This window comes from Talpa occidentalis, unplaced genomic scaffold, assembly GCF_014898055.3.
Source record: "Talpa occidentalis isolate TD23 unplaced genomic scaffold, MPIMG_talOcc4v2.1 talOcc4.8, whole genome shotgun sequence".
Taxonomy (NCBI): domain Eukaryota; kingdom Metazoa; phylum Chordata; class Mammalia; order Eulipotyphla; family Talpidae; genus Talpa; species Talpa occidentalis.
This window is the reverse complement of record NW_023605194.1, coordinates 51,292,875-51,305,019: the sequence shown is the minus strand read 5'-3', so window position 1 is coordinate 51,305,019 and position 12,145 is coordinate 51,292,875.

Sequence of the window (12,145 nt, the reverse complement as noted above, 5' to 3'; positions counted from 1 at the left end):
TTTTTAATAGGTCTGTTAGTCCGATTGGTATTTTTGGTCTAAATTGTTAAGGAAACATATCCACACTCAGAGAAGGAAGTTTGAAAATGAAAACAAACAAGTAATAGTGTGTCTTCTTTATGTGATTGGCCTGTACTAGGCACAGAGAATTTAAAGTTGAGCAGGACCTGATCCCTGACCCTGAGTAGCTCAGAGCCTGGCCTAAGAAGCAAACACCCAAGTAGTTTTATAACAGAACATTGTAAGCACAAGCATAGACCATGGCTGGGAAAGCTCAGAGGAGAGTCACCTGACCCAGCTATGGGACCAACTTTAAGAACCCTTCGTAAAAGAATAGTCTGTATATTCTTTATAGTCTTAAGAGATGAGTGAGGAGTTAGCCAATTGGAGAAGAAAGTGGAAAGCATTCTAGGCAGGAAAAGGAATTTCTTATTTTCTGAGATTGCAAAGAAGAAAGGAAGGGCGTTGAGTTTAGATAAGATGAGGGCAAAAGGGAGACAGGAAGTCAACAGAGATCAGGCCTGGGGACCTTAGCTGTCAGTGAAGAAGAATATGAAGCAGGTGCTCGCAGGGAGGGGTTGGAGTTTGGTGAGAAACTTGAGGAGAATGATAAAGATTGAGTATCTGAGCCTCTATCTAAGCAAAGATAAATAAAGAGTTAATAAACAATTCTGAGTTGGTATTAACACCAACACATAGGAATATGTAATTTCTGAAGTACAAAGTAAGTGGATTATAGCATTTATTTTGGGTTCTGTTTTCCCAGGCAAAGTTGGCAGAGTATAGGGGCCTATGGAAACTAAGGATGACTGATATCCTCTATTCAGATATCAGCTACACAGTCCAGGGTGAGTAGAGCAAAAAAGGAAAGCGGAAGAATTGAACAGAGTGGAAGAAAATAAATGCAGCAAGAGAGTTGATGTCTCTATAGGGACATAAAAAAAAATACTTTAAAACTAAATTTGGTAAGAGCAAATACTAACCCATGTGTCAATCTTCTGCATAAATAAAAGGACATGTTTGGTGGGTTAAGAGAAGCAGAGGACACTAAATCCAGATGACAATGACTTGTACAGGTAATGACTCTTACAAGAGGCTAGAAGCTCAGTGGGTGTCATGAGAATGCCTCCAAAGATGTAGAGGTTTTGAGGGTACAGAACTGAAAAGCAGCAAGAAGTGAAAACAGACCAAAGAGGAGATGGTGTGGGGATGTCTTTTGTTTATAGAGGTGTCGACAATGTTTAGAATAGATGCTTCTTGATCAGAAGAAAAGCACTCATGGAAAGACATGGGTTTTGGTATCAGGCAAGCATAATAATCTCTTGAAACCTCCCTTTCCTCATCTGTAAGTTATGTTCTAAAAGACTGCTGTGGCACTAAAGAAAGTAATGAGCCTATGCCTTAGTGAATGATAGATAGATAAAAAATGAGAACCAGTGGGTTTTTTCCTCAACTTTGGCTGTGGCTAGAATCCTGGATGGTAGAATTCAAAGCCTTCACAGAGAACAGAGGTAATAAGTGCTCTGGTCAGCAGGGTAGCAGTGGAGTTCTAACTATGACTAACATCTTCAGTTTGAAAAACAGTAGCCAGAGCTTATTATTGAGCCTGTCCTGAGATGCAAACACCCAAGTAGTTTTATAACAGAACATTGTAAGCACAAGAATAGACCATGGCTGGGAAAGCTCAGAGGAGAGTCACCTGACCCAGCTCTGGGACCAACTTTAAGGACCCTTCGTTAAAAGAATATTCTGTAGGGCCTCCCTTGGTGGTGCAGTGGTTGACCGTTGAGCTGTGAAGCTGCCCGCAGACTCTGCAGCGCGGGTTCGATCTCCGGCTGCTGGCTAGGGTCCCACGTGGCACGACAGACCTCTCCTGCCACGCCCACTGCTCCCCTCAGCAGTGTATTTCGTAGGTCTGCCTGTTCTGTTCCCCGCTTTGACTCTGAATTCTCTCACCCTCCCGCGCTTCTGACTGTACCCAGTGCTTGTATAAATAAATAAATAAATCTTAAAAAAAAGAATATTCTGTATATATTTTATCGTCTTAAGAGATGAGTGAGGAATTAGCCAGTTGGAGAAGAAATGCTGAAAGCATTCTAGGCAGTAAAAGGAATTTTAGATACAAAAAGGGGTGGTCAACTTCTCAGATCTCTCTTGCAGATACATGTTCTAAAAGTAATACATTCTTTAGCCCTGGTTGCTCACCAAAGAGTTAATAAGTTTTCTGGAGACAAGGAAGAAGACTTACAAGGTAGAAAATGAAGAGTACAAGGAAACTGAATTGACTAAGGGACAGGAGCAAAGATTTGATGTAAACCTGTATGGAGGCAACTCTGTCAAGTAAACCCAACCAAATACCATGTGTCTGGGCTTAGATTGAGTTTACGAGGAAAGGGTCATTCATAAGATCCACAGGGTTTTAAATTCTTATTATATCTAACATGGTGGTTATATTTATAAAATAAAGTCATAACTGCATCTGGAACTTTTACACAGAAATTAAGGTTGACATATGTGCCAGATTGATTTATATTCCCTGATAAAATGGTAAAGTAAAGATTTATTTTACTTTGCACTCTTACAGCTTGGATTATTATTCATACTTTAGTCTGCAAATTGGTGGTAACCTAACTGCAGCCAAATCAAGAGTTCACATGCCAAGTTTTGGTCTGAAAAAAGTTTTTGCATTTAGTATATACTTGGCCACAAAAATAAGGAGATCAAATAATAGAAAAGAAAGAGAAGACATCTGGAGGTCAGAAACAGATGTGGGTACGTTTCTCAAGGAGTGTGGCTAGCGGACATCTGGTAATCCCTATTACAGTTCACTGTCCATTTGTAAATTCCCTCTAATGTTTAATATCAACAGCTATTCGGGAATGTAGAGACTTACAGAAAAAATAAAATTTACAGATATCAATGACAAAGCCAGAAAATTACTCTGTTCTTGGCATTCATCCTTCCTGGGCAAGGATCTCATATTTTCTTTCTGTCGATACTATGTTTAATAAAGCTATGTGATTGGTTAGATTTTAGTAGAGCTGAATGTGTTTTTGTTTTGTTTCCGCTCTATGATTCAGCACAAAAGAAACATAAAACATTTTGCTTACTTTAATTAGGGAATTGGTTTTGTTTTATCTACTCTGAAGAAGGATTAAGAAAATGTCCCCAGCAGAACTAGTATGTCCATAGTGGGGGAAGGAAGATTAGAAAGGGGTGGTGAGGAAGGTGGTTAATTTATTCTATTTTCTTCTCTTGGTCCACAGTCTGTCTGATTTCTTGTTGTCTTTCAAGCAACTTCCTGCTACAAAGACAACTCTCATGAACTGCAAAATGTGTAAGGAAATTTCTAGGGCAAAGCAGAAATACATGTCTGTATTTCTGACTGTAAAGGTCAAAAATGCAGAAGGACACACTACAAAACTGCATGAAGAAGTTCTGATTGCCACTGATAACTGCAACAATGAACACCAGACATGTCCCCTACCCCATCACAGGTCCATATTGCATTGTATAAATTAACAATAATCTGGACATTCTTTGACAGGACAGACTGATTTACAGAACTGATCAATTAGTAACTATTCAGAGATGATACCAACTTGTTTGTGTACTTAGGTCCACTGGTCATAGCTGCAAGGAATGGAGGCCTAGAAGAGTTCTAAAGTTCTTTGCAACTCAGTGGGAAAAAATTCCCCCTTGGTAGATATTTGAGTTGGCCAAGATGAAGGGAGAGAAAATAGCAGCATTAAAGCTACCTAGTTACTACCCCTAATTTAAGCAAAAGTATTTGTCATGAAAGGATGTTTTCTAAGGTTTAAAATTTTCTAATTCAAAATAAACCCACAGTGACAAATGCATATATGTATATTATGCAATAATTATAACAGATTCAATCATATGATGACACTGTATATTTAGAAGAACTTTTACGTGTGCCATCTCATGGAATTCTAAATTAATCTCATGACATAGAAAGGGTATGTATTTTTATGCCTACTTCCAAATGAGGAACTGGGTTTCACAGCAGATAAGTGATTCATTCTAGGTCACACAGCTAGAAAGTGGATTGAGGAAATAATTTGTAGTCATTTGAATATTTTGTAATCATTCAAATTTCTGACTTAAATTAGGAGTCAAAAAACTGAAGGCACTATGACTAGACTTTCTAATTCCTAAATTTTGCATCAACAAAATATAAACACAACTACACAGGAAACATTCACCAAAAATATGTATATGCATGATTAAGTGACAAGTGGGAGCTAACTGGCCTTTGAAATATATAAATGACTATATTAGAATTCTACAGAGGAACAGGATATATATCCTGTTTCTCTCTCTCTCTTTCCATGTGTATAATAAACATTTGGTTCATGTGATTATAGTAACTGGCAAGTCCAAAATCTGGAAAGTCCATTTCCCAGGTGGAGTCTGAAGAGAGGCATGTTGTTGTAGAAGCAGGAAGAACAGACATCTTAGTTTGAGGCCACTGGGCAGGAGAATTCTCTTGTTTGGGGATGGTTAGTCTTTTGTTATGGTCAGTCATTCAACTGATTAGATGAGGCTCACCGACATTACTGAGGGCCATTTTATTCAATCTAGCAATTTAAATGTTAATCTCATCCAAAAACATCCTCACAGAAACACCTAGAATAATGTTTGACTACATATCTGAATACCCCATAGCCTAGCCCAGTCCTGTTGACACATAAAATTGATCACTATAAGACAACCCCTTGTCAACTTTTCACCAATATACTTCTGAAGCCATACTTAATCTCCAAATAAGGCAAATAAGATTATTCTCCTACCTAACATAATACCATTATATTGTGTACAGCCCGAAACACACTTTTCTCAGAGGAGTATGGAAAGCCCTTGAGTGACATAATTCTTCTCCTTGACATCTAATAGCTTAAATACTGGGATGGCAGAATGTTGTGAAATGAATTTTTCCCCCTCAAAGACTTAATTCTCAATGTGTGTGTGATAAGACCTTTAAGGAGGATAAGACCTTTAAGAAGGCAATTAGTCAAAGTGGTTGTAGGTGTAGGGCTCCAGTCCAATCTCATCGATGTCCTGATAAGAAGAGACACCAAAGGTCAGACAATCGGCACATGCATAGGAGAAATTGCATGTAAGGACACAGAAAGAAGGTAAAACAATGAAAAAAGTACTTAGAACGGATGAAACAAGGTCAAAACACTGTGCCAGGGTGAGTGACAGGTGTGACAGGTAACTCACTGTCAGTGTGTTCTCACCTGCGTGCACAATTGCAAGACCACACAGGGTCCAACAACAAACAGGATTTATTTAACAAACAGGACACTGGGGAAAGGCAAGAGTTTCAAAGACCACAAGTGGCTGGCTGGCTCACCCAGATAGTGTCTAAATTGTCCTTAAGTCCCAAGCAAAGGCCACTCATGGAAGATGAGTCACAGAGCAGCAGCCCACAGCAACAGTCTGAAGGCTGGGCTGGATGTTCAATCAGACAGAGATGGACTCAACAGCTCCAGGAAGTGCTTCTAGAGAGCTAGAATCTGATCAGCATTTTGAGACACTGGGCCAAGATTTATGGTACTACTTGCAGGTGATGTTAGAGGCAGGGCTGGGGACAGGTATAGTAGCTTAGTCTCTGCGCAGGAGTACAGAGCTCTGGAAGTCATCTAGAATTCTATGTAGGTCTATTGAATCCCACAGATGTCAAATGCTTGATGCTTCTCTCTCCTCCCAGGCCACCTGCCAACTCCTTCTTCTTTGAAAGTGGTCTAATGAATCCTTCTTTCTTTGGCAGCTGGCTGCTGACTGCTTCAAGCTGGTTCTTGCTCTGGCATTTATCATCTTCAGAGTCCCCACCCTACAAACTTGATTGGACCATTTTCAATCCTAAGCATCTGCTTGAACTATTTAGCACCAATCAGCATGTTTTCCATTGTCAATTCAATCTGAGTAAATTAACTCAAGGTTAAGTGACAGCTGCAGAGCTTGAACCTGATTGGTTCATTTTTAACTTAAGCTTTAGTATACTAGAGCCAAAAACATTGGGGAAGGGGGGAAGTCGGAAGCTCTGCCCCTGCCCAGACAGACTTGCACACAGGTCAGACCAAACTCTGGGGCCTGTGAGCTCCAGTGAGCTGGGACTGGAGGAGGGGAAATGAATACCTGTAGGCAATGGGCAGGGACAAGCATGCCTCAGCCCCAAGAAAGCTGCCTTGCCCTCAGGCCTCTGTGCACCATTTGGGGGTCATGTTACATAGATACCCATTCATAAGCCAGGAAGAGAGATCTCACCAGAAACTAATCTTAGGGGCACCTTGATATTGGACTTTCAGGCCTCCAGAAATGAGAGAAAATAAATGCCTGTTGTATAAGCCACCCTTATACAAGATACCCTCTATGATATCTTGTCAATGGCAGCCCAAGCTAATAACCAAAGCCCTGCCTGAGGTTATTTGTTACTCTCACGGAAGAAGGAATTCGTTTAAAAATATATCACTCCAGTAGTTGTTAGTATGTGCTAAACCATTCTGTTAAACTTCTAGGCTGGGCAGAGACCCTAAATAAGTATCCTTTTTAAAGGAAATCAGAAGATATACTTTCCTGGTATTTTGGTGGCTAGATTATAAATTATAAATAACAAAACCACCCCATACTGTCTCAAAAGCAACATGGCAAAGTTGCCAATAGTAATAGGATGACTGGGAAAGAGGAGACAGTGAATCAATTTATTGAGTGTTTAACATATGCTGAGTCTTGGAAACACAATGGGAAAAAAACAAACACAGTCACTAGCCTCAGGCAGTATTCTAGTGTGGGAACTGGGTTTTAGGGAGGAGATAGACTATTTCTTCCTTAAATTTTTAAGGTTGTCATGATAAAAAACTGATTTTAAAAAATTTATATGAAGGCTCTAGTATAATGCCCAGCTATGCATATAAACTTAACTGGAGGTTACTCCTCCCTGACTTGGGAAAGTAAGTGTTCACCTTTTCACTCATCTTTAGCCATCAGCACAGTTAGTAGATATGGCCTAATTATCCTGAAGCCTTGACAATGTGCTACCAGCTGGGTTATAGAAAACATAATTTAGGTCTAAAGAGCTTGCAATCAGGGGCTTCCCTGGTGGTGCAAGGGGTTAAGTCTCAGATTATGAAGCTATCCGCAGCCACTGTAACAAGAATTCCATCCCTGGTCAGGGAGGTGGCCTATATGGTGCAGCAGACCTCTCCTATCTTGCCTGCTGCTCCCCTCAGCAGTGTATTTCAATCAGTCTGCCTATTCTGTTACCTACTCTGTTTCTGGTGAAATCACTCACCCCCCTCCCCCCAACCAATCCCCACACCTCTGGCCTGTAGCCCAGTTCTTATATGCATAAATAAATAAATCTTTAAAAAAATAAATATTAAAATAAAAGAAATAGAGTTTGCAATCATAGAATGTCTAACAGATAAACCAGACTAATAATGACAATAGTGTGTGTGTTTGTGTGTATTTGGTAGTGTTTGGTAGTGTTTGAAATAATACTCTGCAACCAATTTCTAGGACTCTAATTTGTTGTGATGACCCTAAGTTTGTAATAATTCTTTGGGTAAAACTATTTTTTTACAAACTTGAAGAGAGCTCTTGAAGTATTTTCAGTGCTAATCTAACACTTTTATGCTTGTAAGTCCTAAAGAGAAACCAAGCAAAGGGTAGTCTCTATCAACACGAGGGTTTCCATTTTTCACTGTACTGCATTCATTGATTTTGGAGATGACCTATGAAGCTGTAAATAAAAGCAATACATTTTTTCTTTGAAACAATTTCTAAATTCTCCAATAGGTGCAATGCTAGATTCATTTAATAGATTGGTACAGACTTTCCTTAGGGAAAGTAAAGGCTTTTTTTTCCCCTTTCTGAATCAAAAGTTGATAATGCAGAAACATTGCACAAATATCATGACCACAGCATCTTTTCTTTTTATTGAACAGAAATTGTGGTTTGAAAAGTAACTTTCTTCAGAAATTGCGGAGATTTCATAGCAATGGCTGAAGCTATTTGGACACTCCAAATCACCTGAAAGAACAGGTAAGTTTTATGCCTTTAAAATGAGCCATTTTTTTTCCCTTGAAGCCTCTGTTACAAACTTTCCAGCTCATAATACTTTGTATTGAGCATGAAATTAACTGCAACCTTTACTACCTCATTTTTTCAAAACCCTCAATGTAGGGGAAAAGAGGAATTTTTTAACAAGCCAAGATGTAAAAATTATACCAGTGCTGCCTTTGTTTCTCAGAAGACCTTAAAAAAATCATATAGCAGTATGATTTTGTTATGCTACTAAAGTTCTATCAAGTTGATCAACAATAACAACACCAAATCCCCAAAGTTGTGGTGGTAGAATGAATGATAAATGGTGAATAAGAACAGTAGGGGGTAGGTTAAGAGACAATGGTAGTTTTGACAAGAAACTCAAGAAACTTCAAAAATATACTTAATGAATCAATCCCATCCAATTTTGAGTCAAAGGCATTAAAAACCATTTTTATCATTTTATAAAACTACTGATAGTTGGAAATTTAGTGAAATGAAAATATACTTACCAGAATAAGTTAAAAATTGATTATAATAAATGCAAGTCCTGGCATGGACTTGATAAACCTATCAAGAAATAGTGAGGTCAGAGCTGGACATGCTGGCAAAGAAGGTAGATGACATTTTCCTTTCATACACCTTCAGACTTCCTCTTTACCACTCTGTCTCCCACACACAACTCCCTGTATGGAGCTACTGAAATGTGTTCCCCTGCCTGCAGAGAGAGAAAGAGGTCATTTATTCTTTTCTAAGCATCAGCCCTCCTTCAGTGTCCCCAGAGCGTTGCACATACACACACATACACACGCGTGTGTAGATACACACAAACTGCACATTCCAAACTAGCAGATTTAGCCAGGCTTCTGGGCTACCCATAAACTTGAGTTCCATCCACAGCAAGGATTCAGACTGGGGGAGAGAGAGTTTAAAATTGGAGACAAATTGTAGGAGGCATACTGCAAGGAAGGTCATTGAGAAAAATTACTTATTAGAACAAATGGAGGTCTCTGTCTCTGTGAGTCAAACTCAAGATAGTAGTCTGAATAGGTGAGGAAAGAACAGTCCTATGCACTCTGCTAGGCTGTTCTATAGCTCCTCCAGCCCCAAGTCACCAACATACTTTGGGTGAGTATTAACAGCATATATTGCTAGGGAAACAGACCGCTATAATGGGGCATCCTCTATAAGCATGGATGTGAGAAAGAAAAGTGTTTTACCAAAGAGAATCAGAGAATCACAGCAAAGTGGCAGTGGGGCAATAAGTAGAATGTGGATGCAACAAGCCTCAGAAGGGAATGTTAATGATGATCAACCATTGAGTCTCCACAGCCAGAGTCTGAATCTGCAGTCCTGGCATTTACAAAGATGAGTGCATGGGAACAACCATCTGCCCTGGGAGATTTGCAGAAGGACTCTTGGTGACTTTATCTAGGAGTCACAAAGCAATGGCAGAAAATTAGCAAATGTTTAGGCTACTTCTGTCTTTTAAACCACTTTACATGAAGACTTGTTTATGATTACAGAGAAACCAATGTTAGTGATAGGAATATAATTTAGACAATTTACTGTTATCTTGATAGACCACCTGCTCCCTTTATTTATTTTTGTTTGTTTTTGTTTGGGTTGCTTCATTTTTAATCAAGAGAAGTCAAAAGTGAACGTATTTAATTTTTAATCCTACTCCTTTTCATAGCCAAAGAGAGACCTTGTTTTAAACTCTGCACTCCTAATGGAATATTCTTGCTTTTATTAATGACTCATGCCTTGATGTCAGAAACCACAGTAGTAAAGGCAACAGTTGAATTATGACAGTTGAATAGTGGAAGGACCCTAGGAGAAACAAGAGTTGAAAGCCAATTAGTTTATGCAAAGATCAGCCAGCCTAGATGCCCACAGTAAGTGGTAAAAACATTCTTATTTTTACTTGAAATATGGGACAAAGTTGACTTGGACATACAGACACATACATATATAAATATATATGGATGAATAATTATCTCTCTATATACAGATGAATGTATATCATGACTGTATGGTTGTATCATTGTTGTCTCTCAGCAGAAAGCAAGAGAAAAATAGGAGATTTTATTCCTTCCGATCCCTTCCAGTCTCACCGCATTTCTGCCAGTGACTGTATTCTAGAATCACTACTTCTCTTGGATGGTCCTTGTTTCATGGTTCAAAGTTTTCCCTAAGCTCCTTGCCTTTGTCCCATATGCTTCCCAATGTTACTATACCCTTGGTGCTTCAGCAGCCTGTATTGGCTCCTATAATTGTACCCACAACTTTGTAAGCTGTTCTTCATATGCTTGTCTCAGTTAACCTTTGGAGGGTGCCAGCTGTCCCATGATGAGACCCTTGAGACCCTGACTGATAGGAGCTGATCTTTGTATCAGATTTCCCAGTGGAGACATACGTAGGCAAGCAGAATTAATTCTGGAGAAGCCCCAACACTGTGAAAGTCTAGGTGGAAAAATAGCATTTAAGAATGTCCAGAATACAGATATGTGTAAGGAAATAGCCGTGACCTTTTGGTCTCCAGGAAAGCAACCAGGTCCTTTTGCTGACCTGCCCACCCTTCTGAATGGCAAAATGGGGACCTTGGATCCAAAGTAACCTTGACCTGAATCAGACTCACATTCAGGAAACCTAACACCTAAGACTAATGTTGAACTAATTACTCTCCTCTTTTGAAAGTCTCTTAAGACTAATTTCCCTGTGTCTCATCACCATTTTCCTTGGTTTTTCAACACTAGTCCAAACTTTCCAGACATCCATTTTTGCCAGTCCTCTTATCTCCTCACTGCTTTGTACAGCATCATGATGTGAACTAATTCTTCTCTCCCTTTCAATCTCTTACTTTTAGCAACTTTAGATTCTTAATTACATATTATTTAGTTTATGCCCATAAACTAAATGGACTATTAAAGAGATAGCTAACATTTGTTCAAAAAGAGCACAAAATTAATTCACTTAAGCCATTTGTTCATAATTACAATAGACACAATGTACTTCATCATCGAACAAATTCCATGATAAACATTTAACCATGAGACAATGGGCAAAATTATACTGATAATTATTATTATTTTTGTACTATTTTGAGTTTGCACTGACATACATGGTCATAGACAGTTAATTGGATCTATGAATGTTCCCAGTTATAGCTAATTAATCTCTGTGCAAAACCTCAGGTTGTGATAGCTATGGTTATAATTTTGGAAGGATTTTTTTTTAAATTCCAAGGAAGTTTGCTTTAAAAAAAAAATGACCTAGAATATGGTCAGAGCAAAAGAGAGAGAGGAAGAAAAAAATTTTAAATTAGATAAAGTGAGAATTAAGAGTATGAAAAGATTAGTTACTTTGTAAAAAGCCAATATGATTGTAGAAGTATTAAAATTCCTCTAGGAGACTTACAGAGAAGTCTGCCCTGGATTAGAATTTGATATCAAATAATTTAACTGAAGTCATACAATTTCTGTGCCATTTGTAGCTGAGTTAATAGCATATGTTCCTGGAGGATTACAGCCAATGATTAAGGAAATTAGGTTTTGTTTGAATTTAATTTAGTTATATAAAGCTGCTACTATAATTTACAGCTTTGATATTTAATATTTAATAACCCAGATCTTAGAAGAATACTAGATATAGCTGTGTCATTATGCTTTGAAATATTATTCCCATAAGTCATTTATATTTGCTGGCTGATAAGGATGTTCATCAACTAGATGGACTCAACATGAGTCCACTGATAAAGCCAATGGAGTTTTACAGTTTGCTGAGTCCCTTGTATATTTCCACTCCATTTCCCACACCTGTAACTTACTGAATCATAATTTATCAGGCCGGTCAATTGTCATAATAAAGAAACATTGTAGCTTTTACTTTAGCGGCCAGCTGCAGATATGTCTTTCTCTCACATTTTATGTATCTGTGGCTTTTAATCATTAAAAATCATGGGGATTTCTCTGTGAATATTGTCCCCTCAATATTTTTCCCTCTTGTAATTTTGTTGTTGCTGTTGCTTTGTCACCTAGTTCACTATCCATCTCCTTGACTTTTTCTTTCC